This window comes from Mustela erminea, chromosome 17 (genome assembly GCF_009829155.1).
Source record: "Mustela erminea isolate mMusErm1 chromosome 17, mMusErm1.Pri, whole genome shotgun sequence".
NCBI lineage: Eukaryota > Metazoa > Chordata > Mammalia > Carnivora > Mustelidae > Mustela > Mustela erminea.
This window is the reverse complement of record NC_045630.1, coordinates 28,571,698-28,583,540: the sequence shown is the minus strand read 5'-3', so window position 1 is coordinate 28,583,540 and position 11,843 is coordinate 28,571,698. Positions and strand designations below refer to the sequence as shown.

At 34.7% G+C, this 11,843-nt stretch overlaps 1 protein-coding gene across 2 annotated transcripts in view; it reads left to right on the top strand.

The window, feature by feature from the left end:
- KLHL20 (kelch like family member 20) overlaps nt 1-11,843 on the top strand; it is a 66,186-nt gene that overhangs the window by 19,271 nt on the left and 35,072 nt on the right. The gene's annotated exons all lie outside the window — the stretch shown is intronic.

Here is an 11,843-nt window from a genome sequence, read left to right as displayed (position 1 = left end):
TATGAGTTCATGTTCTGCTAACATGTATCTATTTGGATATTTACTGCTGATTCTAACTCATAATACCAAAGATAAAAGTTGTTATAAATTCTAAGCCTGATTTTTATTTTAGAGACCAATTTTATGTTCTGTCAATAAAAGCTATAGTTTAGGGATTTGATTCTACCTAGCCATATTAATAAACTAGTTTATAAGTCAGAATACAGTTTATTAATTTGTTAGGAAATCGGTGCCCTGGTATCAGTCATTTGTATGAAGCATTACCTTCCCGATTATGTGGATTTTTCATCAGAATAAATAAATCAGTTACTTGGAGAACTAACAATCAGAAAAATTAAATTAGATGTAAATGAAAAGAATTTTTCATTAAATCTGTTATTTTTCATTCATTTATTTAATAAATATGTGAAAAGCTACTGTTTCAGACACTGTGCTTGGGAAAAAAGGCTAGACGTAGTACTGAACAAGATGCGTAGTGTCCGTTCTCATGGAGGTTATAATCAGGCAGGGAGTATATCCACTGAATGCATAATTACATAAATAATTACAGTTAATAGGTGCTACAAAGAAGCCTGGATGATTTAACATATTACAGAGAGATTTAACTTTGGTTCTGTAACAGCTGATTGCAAAATTCTGAAACATGAAAAAGCATAACTAGGTTGAGAAATTGAAAGAAACCCAGTGAGAGCCAGAGAGCAAAAGAGAGGATGTTATAACATAATAATTTTACAGAAAGAACAGAGCCCCATCTTACTGGAGTTAATAGACCATGTTAAGAATTTGAAGTTTAGGGGTGCCTGGGTGGCTTAGTCATTAAGTGTCTGCCTTCGGCTCAGGTCATGATCCCAAGGTCCTATTGTCGAGCCCCGTGTCAGGCTCCCTGCTCAGTGAGACACCTGCTCCTCCCTCTCCCACTGCCCCTGCTTGTATTCCCTCTCTTCCTCTCTCTCTTTCTCTCTCTCTCTGTCAAATAAATAAATAATCTTTAAAAAAAGGAGAAAAAGAAGAATTTGAAATTTAATCTTAAGAGTAATAGAAAACCATTAAAGAGCTTTAAGCAAAGACATGGTCCCTTTGCACTCTTCTCCTCACCAGGATAACTTCCAGTGGATCAAAGATTTAAAAATACAAATAGAACCATGAAAATATTAGAAGATGACATGGAGCAATTCCTTTTTTGTTTTTTGTGTTTTTTTTGAGCAATTCCTTTTTTTTTTTTTTTTTAAGATTTTATTTATTTATTCGACAGAGAGAGATCACAAGTAGGCAGAGAGAGAGAGGAGGAAGCAGGCTCCCCGCCGAGCAGAGAGCCCGATGCGGGACTCGATCCCAGGACCCCGAGATCACGACCCCAGCCGAAGGCAGCGGCCCAACCCACTGAGAAATTCCTTTTTAATCTTGAACTGAGAAAGGCCTTTCTAATTGACTAACACAGAAGGCATAGAAGAAAACATAGATAGATTTGACTACATAAAAATAAAAAAATTTTGGGCGCCTGAGTGGCTCAGTGGGTTAATCCTCTGTCTTCGGCTCAGGTTATGATCTCAGGGTCCTGGAATTGAGCCCTACATCGGGCTCTCAGCTCAGAAGGGAGTCTGCTTCCCCCTCTCTCTCTGCCTGCCTCTCTGCCTACTTGTGACCTCTGTCTGTCAAGTAAATAAAATCTTTAAAAAAAATTTTTTGCATGACAAAACAAAAAAACAGTAACAAGATTAAAGTCAAAGACAAAGTGAGGGAGTGGATAGTGCCTAGATGGCTCAGTTAATAGAGCAGACAGCTCTTGATTGCAGGGTTGTGAGTTCGAGCCCCACGTTGGATATACAGATTACTTCAAAATAAAATCTTAAAAAAAAAAAAAAAGACAAAATGGAGCAAAATATTTGCTGCTATCACAGACAATAATCTCTTTAATACAGCAAGAAATCTTATTGGTCAATAACCTAGCCAGTGATGTAACCAAAAAATGGGCAGTAAACACATTCAGATTGCCCTTAAACATACAAAAGTCTGCTACAGGTTGTTTATAATAGCTGAAACACAAATTAAAACTATACCAAAGTACTATTTTTCACTTCTCAGATTACAAAATTATAATGTATCAGATTACAAATAACTAGAAGTTTGATTCCGCATCCTGTTGACAAGGGCATGGAGACAAGGTAATGAAGCTACATTGCTAGTGTGAATATAAATCGAAACAGCCTCCTTGAAAGGAAATTTGCACACTTTTTTCACACTCTGACTCAGCAGTCCTATTTCCGGGAATTTGTGCTACAAATATACTGGAGAAAGGAGCAGTTTGAGGAGATGAGATCATGGGTTTTGTTTTAGATATATTTAATTTCCTATATTTATATTTCATATATATATATACATATATATGTGTATATATATATGTATATATATATATACACACACACATATTTATTTATTTTTTAAAGATTTTATTTATTTGTCAGAGAGAGCTCACACAAGCAGGCAGAGGCGGAGAGAGAAGCAGGCTCCCTGCCAAGCAGGGAGCCCAATGTGGGACTTGATCCCAGAATCCTGGGATCATGACCTGAGCTAAAGACAGCGGCTTAACCAACTGAGCCACCCAGGCGTCCCTATTTATTTATTTATTTAATAGATATATTTAATTTTGTAAATAGAGATACTGAGCCAGACCACTGTTTATGAGTCTTTTATCTTAGAAGTTAGACTGAGATTAAAATTCATCAACTCATAATGAAACTATGATGACATAATCCTTTTAAGGCAGGATTCAACCCAGAAACCATAAAAGATTGGTTGCATAACAATTTAAAACTTTTTGGTAACAAAAAGTCACTTTAAACAAGGTCAAAAAATCAATACCACTGAGGTCACTAAGAAGGAAGAGAGAAGAGAAGAGCCTTAACATTTTTCCAGCATTGAAGGATGGTTAGTGAAAGAGCAACTGGTTGAGGAAATGGAATAACGAGAGAAGAGGAAAACCAGGAGTGTGAGATCATGAAATGGCAACAAAAGGGATTTTTTATTTTTAAAAAATAAATATATATATATAATAATGCATAAGCCAATAAGTTTCCAGAAATTAAGATTAGGGCCATTGGCCTTAAGAAATATTAAAACATCACAAACATTTTGGTACTAGAGAAGGTATTGATCAGTTGAGCTATAAAGAGTCCAGAAGTTGACATTTCAAGTCCATGGAGGAAAGTGGAATTGTTTAATAAATGTCATTAGGAAAATGGTGATTTGAGGGAAAAAATAAAGATGGAATTCCCAATGGATGAATAATTTAAACCTAAAAAATGAAATTCTAAAAGTTAGTTATTAGTTGGCTGGTAGTAAAAATGACTTTTCCAAGCAGGATACAACCAAGAAGCCATACAGAAAGATTGATAAATTTGAATTGTCTAAAATTAAGAATTTTTGTTCTTTATAACAACAATAACAATAAGAGCACCATAAACTAAATAAAAAAATCAATGTCAAACTCATACATGGAGCATACATGAGGGAAAAAAATAGTAATTTCCATAAAACCCATACAAATTCAGTAAGAAAAACCATGGAAAAACAATAGAAAAATAGGTAAAGGGTATGAATAAGTAATGTATAAAAAGAGATATTCAAATATAAGTAAACAGGGGTACCTGGGTGGCTCAAATGTAAGTAAACGTATGAAAGTTTAGTCACCCTTACATGTAATTAAAGAAACATACATCAAAAGATACCTGGGGCCCCTGGGTCGCTCAGTCTGTTAAGTGTCTGCATTTGGCTCAGGTCATGGTCCCCAGGTACTAGGATGGAGCCCCTCATTGGGCTCCTTGCTCAGCAAGAAGCCTACTTCTTCCTTTCTTTCTGTCTGCTGCTCCCCTGCTTGTGCTCTCTCTCTGTCAAGTAAATAAAATCTTAAAAAAAAAAAAAAGAACAAGATACCATTGTTAACCCATCAGGTTGGAAAAACTTTAATTTTATTTGAAAGAAAATAGAAATTTATAAGAAATTATAAGAAAAAGAAAAAAAAACTTTCATATATCCCTTACCAAGAATCCCAGTTGTTAATATTTTGCCACATTCATTACTGTTCTCTCGTTATGTCAAATATTTTTCTCTGAACAATTTGACAGTAGATTGCATACATCCTATTCCTGTACTCTTGAACATTTCAGTATGTATTTTCTAAGACCAAGGACATTTTTTTTTTACATAGAATTCTCTTACAACAGTTCATTTATCAAATTCAGGAAATTTGACATTGATTAAAAGCAATATTTAATGCATAGTTCCCATTGCAGTTTCACCAACTGACTCAGTATTATTCTTTATAACACTTATTTTCCAGTCCAGATTCTAGAGCAGATGATTGCACCGCCTTTAGTTGTCATGGTTTTTGAGTTATAGATAATCTGTAGTAATTCCCTCCACATTTAAGAGCATAAGCAACTTGTCTGATGTTCCCTTATGGGCAGATTCAATATACATTTTGACGGAAGTACTCAAAAGTGATATTTTGTCCTTCTCAGTGCATCACAGAAGTACCTGGTATCTATTTGTCCCATTACTAATTATGTTAACTTAGATCACTTGGTTAGGTGGAGTCCTAAAGTTTCCTATTAAGTTATTATTTATCCTTTTTAACTAGTAAGAACTTTTACAGAGAGATGCTTCAAATCCATGTCAATGTCCTAATACTTACCAAACTTCTACTCACTTTCACTTCCATCCATTGATAATTTCTGCCAAATTATTTATTACTATGATGGCTGTACAATGGTGATTTTAAAAAATTCCCACTTTTCTGTAAACATTCTTCTATAAGGAAGAATTTTCCTTGTTCTGAGTGATTAACATTCTGGACTCCGGCTTTTATTCTAGTTGATGGGTGATAGTCCTTCATTACCATTTATTATTTTGGTGCTTTATACTCTGATTTATCCTTCCTATGCTTACTTTTGCAAAATTAAGCAGAGATATGCATGTTTTTTATTATTTCCATTTCTGTCCTACACAAAAGGTAGCATTGTGTACATTCTCTTTTGCACTTTGCCTTCTATTTAATTTATTCTGAAATTCATTCCGTATCAGTTCATAGAGATCTTCCTTGTTCTTTCTCCACAGCTGTTCTCCTTGTGTGTACCACAGTTTGTTCAGTCAGTTTCCCATGTTTGAGCATTTAGATGGTGTTCAGTGTTTTGCCGTTATAAATAAGGCTGCAGTGAATAGCCTTGTATGTGAATATTTCAGTGTTGTTGGAGGTTTCTTTTCAGGATAAATTCCTAGAAATGGGACTGCAGGGCCACAGGTTAACTGCATATGTAATTTTGTTAAATATCACCAAATTTTCCTCTACGGGGATGGAACCATTCTGACCATAATACATGAGGGTGACTATTTCCTCATAGCCTCGCTAACAGAATATATTGTCAACCTTTTGAGTTTTTGCTAGTCTATAGATGAGAGGTGGAATCTTGGTGTGGTTTTAATTTGCATTTCTCTTAATATAAGTAAAGTTGGATATCTTTCATATGTTTAGGGGGCCTTTTTAATATAATTTTTGTTGTTTATTATTATCTTTTGCCCATTTTCCTATTCAGTATATTTTTTTCTCCTCAATGTTTTAAGGTTCTCTCTATATATTAACAGTGATAACCTTTTATCTGTGCTATATGTTACAAACTCTTTTTCCCACTTTGCATTTGCCTTTTAACTCTGCTTGTGGTATTTTGGTTGTGAAAAAGTTTTTTTTTATATATTGTCAAATGTATAAATCTTTTACTTTATTGTATCTGGGTTTTGAGGCAGAATTTGAAGCCTTGCCCTTTCCTCAGGGTACAAAGGAATTGACCCATATCTTTTCTAGTATTGAATATGGCCTTTCTGAGTTTATCTTGTATAGGATATGAAATACTATCTTTTTGTAAATACCCAACTAGTCCCAGTATCATTTATTTAAAAGTATCTTTTTGCCCCCAGTGATTTGAGATAACATTTTTATTATATATTGAATTTCTGTATGTGCTGGGCTCTAGATCTTCTAGTGTAGACCAGACAGCACTAGCACACTGTTTTCTACAATGTTTTAATTATTGAGGCTTTGTTGTATATATTAATACATAGGAGGGTTATTAATACCCCTCCCATATATATAACTCTCTTTCTCAGTGTTTATTTTTCCAAATGAACTTAATATCGCCATATCTAGCTCTAAGAAAAAACCTTGATATATTTATTGGGACCATATTAAATGAGAGACGTCTTTCTGTTTCTTCAGTTCTATTTTTTTAAAATCAGAAATATTTTATACTTTTCTTCATTTAAATTTTGTGCATTTCATCTTGTTATTCCTAAGCGTATTTTTTTGTTCCTTTTGTAATTTTTCCCCTTAATGAAGCTTCTAACCAATTGCCATTAATGTATATGAAAGCTTACCTTACTGAATATTTATTCTTTGAGTTACTTTTTCCATTGATTCTTTTTTTATTAAGATTTTATTTATTCTTTTGACAGACAGACAGAGATCAAAAGTAGGCAGAGAGGCAGGCAGAGAGAGAGGGAGAAGGAGGCTCCCTGCTGAGTAGAGAGCCTGATGCAGCTCCATCCTAGGGGCACAGGGCGATCATGACCTGAGCCCAAGGCAGAGGCTTAATCTACTAAGACACCCAGGTGCCCCTTGCCATTGATTCTTTTTTTTTTTTTTTTTTCAGCATAACAGTATTCATTATTTATTTTTAGCATAACAGTATTCATTATTTTTGCACCACACCCAGTGCTCCATGCAATTTGTGCCCTCTCTAACCCCACCACCTGGTTCCCCCAACCTCCCACCCACCCCCCGCCGCCACTTCAAACCCCTCAGATTGTTTTTCAGAGTCTATAGTCTCTCATGGTTCACCTCCCCTTCCAATTTCCCCCAACTCCCTTCTCCTCTCTAACTCCCCATATCCTGCATGCTATTTGTTATGCTCCACAAATAAGTGAAACCATACGATAATTGACTCTCTCTGCTTCACTTATTTCACTCAGCATAATCTCTTCCAGTCCCGTCCATGTTGCTACAAAAGTTGGGTATTCATCCTTTCTGATGGAGGCATAATACTCCATAGTATATATGGACCACATCTTCCTTATCCATTCGTCCGTTGAAGGGCATCTTGGTTCTTTCCATAGTTTGGCGACCGTGGCCATTGCTGCTATAAACATTGGGGTACAGATGGCCCTTCTTGTCACTACATCTGTATCTTTGGGGTAAATACCCAGTAGTGCAATGGCAGGGTCATAGGGAAGTTCTATTTTTAATTTCTTGAGGAATCTCCACACTGTTCTCCAAAGAGGCTGCACCAACTTGCATTCCCACCAACGGTGTAAGAGGGTTCCCCTTTCTCCACATCCCCTCCAACACATGTTGTTTCCTGTCTTGTTAATTTTGGCCATTCTAACTGGTGTAAGGTGATACCTTTTTTTTTTTTTTTTTAAAGATTTTATTTATTTATTTGGCAGACAGAGATCACAAGCAGGCAGAGAGGCAGGCAGAGAGAGAGGAGGAAGCAGGCTCCCCGCTGATCAGAGAGCCCGATGTGGGACTCCATCCCAGGACCCTGAGATCATGACCTGAGCCGAAGGCAGAGGCTTAACCCTCTGAGCCACCCAGGCGCCCTGTAAGGTGATACCTTAATGTGGTTTTCATTTGAATCTCCCTGAGGGCTAGTGATGATGAACATTTTTTCATGTGTCTGATAGCCATTTGTATGTCTTCATTGGAGAAGTGTCTGTTCATGTCATCTGCCCATTTTTTGATATGATTATCTGTTTTGTGTGTGTTGAGTTTGAGGAGTTCTTTATAGATCCTGGATATCAACCTTTTGTCTGTACTGTCATTTGCAAATATCTTCTCCCATTCCGTGGGTTGCCTCTTTGTTTTCTTGACTGTTTCCTTTGCTGTGCAGAAGCTTTTGATTTTGATAAAGTCCCAAAAGTTTATTTTCGCTTTTGTTTCCTTTGCCTTTGGAGACATATCTTGAAAGAAGTTGCTGTGGCTGATATTGAAGAGATTACTGCCTATGTTCTTCTCTAGGATTCTGATGGATTCGTGTCTCACATTGAGGTCTTTTATCCATTTTGAGTTTATCTTTGTGTACGGTGTAAGAGAATGGTCGAGTTTCACTCTTCTACATATAGCTGCCCAGTTTTCCCAGCACCATTTATTGAAGAGACTGTCTTTTTTCCACTGTATATTTTTTCCTGTTTTGTCTTAGATTATTTGACCATAGAGTTGAGGGTCCATATCTAGGCTCTCTACTCTGTTCCACTGGTCTATGTGTCTGTTTTTATGCCAGTACCATGCTGTCTTGGTGATCACAGCTTTGTAGTAAAGCTGGAAATCAGGTAGCATGATGCCCCCCGTTTTATTTTTGTTTTTCAACATTACCTTAGTGATTCGGGGTCTCTTCTGATTCCATACAATTTTTAGGATTATTTGCTCCAGCTCTTTGAAGAATACTGGTGGAATTTTGATGGGAATGGCATTAAAAGTATAGATTGCTCTAGGCAGTAAGGACATTTTAACAATGTTTATTCTTACGATCCAAGAGCATGAAATGGTCTTCCATCTGTTTGTGTCATCTTCAATTTCCTTCGTGAGTGTTCTGTAGTTCCTCGAGTACAGATCCATTGATTCTTTAGAGTTTTCTGAACATCCTGTCGTATCGTCTGGATAGCAATAGTTTTATTTCCTTGCCAATTGTTAATACCTTTAATTGTTTTTTTTTCTCTAGTTGCTAGGGTTAATACTTCTAGTAAAATGTTAAATAGTAATGGAAATATTAGACATACTTTGTTTCTGGCATTATTAGGAATGATTTTGGTGTTTTCCCATTAAGTAATATGCTCTTTTTAAGACTGAAGTATGACTATCTTATCATATTAAGGAAGTATCCATGTATAACAATTCCTGTTTTCTTGGATACTTTTTATTAGGAATGGTATTGAATTTTGTCAAGGGTTTTCTCAGTATTTATGGAGATAATGATATGAATTTTCTCCTTAAACCCATTATTATGAATTACTATATGAGGTCCTAAAATTAAAGCCTCTTTGCATTCTACATATACACATTTTGGTTATGGTGTACTGTTAATGTGATGTTGGAATCTATTCACTAATATTTTATATAGTGTTTTTATATTGATATTCAGAAGTGATGCTTGTCTTTAATTTTCTTGTGCTATCTTTATCAGGTTAGATGTAAATGTTATACTTCATGAACATGAGTTAGAAGTTTTCTTGCATGTTTTGTGCTTTGAAACAATTTATACAACATTGAGACTATGTCCTTTCTGAAAGCTTGGTAGAATTCCTTTGTGAAACTGTCTAGGCTTGGTGCTTTTATGTGAAATAGTTTATTGATAATTTTCTCTGTTCTATGAAATTTCTCCTTTCTACTAGGATCAATTTTGGTAGACTGTATTTCCCTAGAAAACTATCAATTTTATCTACATTTTCGAGTTTATTTGTATAGAGGTGTACAAAGTAATTTCAATTGTTAAATTTCTGCATCAGTGGTTACTTGCCCCTTAACCTTTTTTTTTTTTTTTTTTTGAAAGAATGATTGTGAGTGGAGGGCAGAGGAGGGGTGCATAGGCCAGGCAAAGGGAGAAGGAGAGAAAGAATCTTAAGCAGGCTCTATGACTGGTTCAGAGCTTGACTCCATGTTCAATCTCATGACCCTGAGATCATGATCTGAGCTGAAACCAAATGCTCAATAAACTGAGCCCACCAAGGCGTCTCTTACTCCCTGATATTTTACCTTTTGCATATATGTGCTTTCAGTGTTTCTTTTCCTTGAAAAAGGTAGCTAGTGGTATGTCTGTTTTATTCATGTTTTTCCAAAGAATCAGTATTTCAACTTACTAATTAGATCTACAATTGTTTTCCCTATTTCATTACATACTGGTTTTACCTTTATTAGTTCCTTCCTTGTGTTTTCTTTTGACTTGCTGTGTTCTTTTTCTAGCTGTTTGAGTTCAGAATTTGATTTGTTTTCATCCTTTTACATTAACTACTATAAGTGTTTAAAGCCATAGTTTTCCTTTGATCACTGTTTTAAATATATTTAATAGATTCTTATTTTTATCGCTCAGTTGTTTTACAGTAACTTCGTTTATATTTCTCTCTACGAGGAACTATTAATAGCAAAATTTTAAATATTTAGGTGGAAAGAGTTTTTTTTATTTCATTTTTAATTTCTAGTTTTAGTGCACTGCAGTGTTTGTAGTGTTTCTACTTAATGAAATTTACTGACTTTTTTAGTCACATAATATATGATCAGTTTTTCTGACTATTCCATATGTGCATGGAAAGGAAGTATATTTTCTTGTCTCTATTCTCATAGTATTTGATATATGCATAAAGTATATCTTATTGATAGCTCTTTTATATTATTTTGTCCACAGACCTATGTATTAAAGTCTTTTATTATTATTATTTATTATATTTATTAATTATTATTATTTATTAAAGTCTTTTATTATTAGTGTGTTTCTGTTTCTCCTTGCCTCATCTGTAGTTTATATAGGTGGTCACTATGTTGCTTAATGCATATATAATCATAATTCTGTATCTTAATTACAGATTGTGACTTTTAGCTTTATAGAGTATCCTTCTTCGTCAGAATTACTTCATTTATTGTCTTAATTCTACTTTGATATCTGGCTTTTAATTCTTGTTTTCTTTTGTTTACACCTGCCTCATGTATCTGCCCATTTGCCCTTTACTTGTAGCCTTTTTGCATCATGTTTCAGGTATTTTTCTTGAATTTTCATAGAATTAAGTTTTACTTTGTGAGCCAGTTTGAAAATCCTTTTCTTTTCTTTTCTCTTTTCTTTTCTCTTTAAAGATTTTTTATTTATTTATTTATTTATTTATTTATTTATTTGACAAGCAGAGATCACAAGTAGACAGAGAGGCAGCAGAAAGAGAGGGGAAGCAGGCTCCCTTCTGAGCAGAGAACCTGATGCGGGGCTGCATCCCAGGACCCTGAGATCATGATCTGAGCCAAAGGCAGAGGCTTTAACCCACTGAGCCACCCAGGCGCCTCTGAAAATCTTTTTTTTTAAATAGGCAGTTAAAACCCATTTCTATCTATTTCTACTACTGATATGTTTGCACTCAACTCTATCATATTAATTTTTTATAAAAGGTATCTAATTTAGTTATATTTACTGTATTTCTTTTTCTATATGAAAAATATGCTCTTCATTTTTATTTTATTTGCTTTGGTATATAGGAACATTTGTGCTTTTGTTCTAGTGATTACTTTTGTAAAGCAGAAAAAGAAGAGCAAATTAAACCCAAAGTAAGTAGAAGGAAGAAGAGAATAAAGGTTAGAGCAAAAAACCAATGGTTCTTTGAAAAAAATTGATGAACCTCTAGTTACATTGATCAAGAATAAAAGGAGAGAAGACAAAATTTACCAATATCAGAAATAAGAGGATATCACTACAAATCCCTCGGCTTAAAAAGCATAATAAGGGAGTATTAACAACCTTTTGCCAGTACATTCAACAACTGATAGGAAATGGACAACTTCTTTGAAAAACACAGATTACAGAAACGGACTCAAGAAGAAACAAAACCAGAACAATCCTATATCTATGAACGAAATTGAAACAGTAATTTAAAAACCTTCCCACAAAGAAAATACCCATCCCGGATGGTGAATTTTATCAAACACTTAAAGAAGACATAATATTAATTTTATATAAAGTCTTTCAGAAAAAGAAGGAGGAGGCTGCCAAATAAAGACAAAATCACCCTGATGTCAAAACCATAGACACTAAAAGAAAATTACAAAT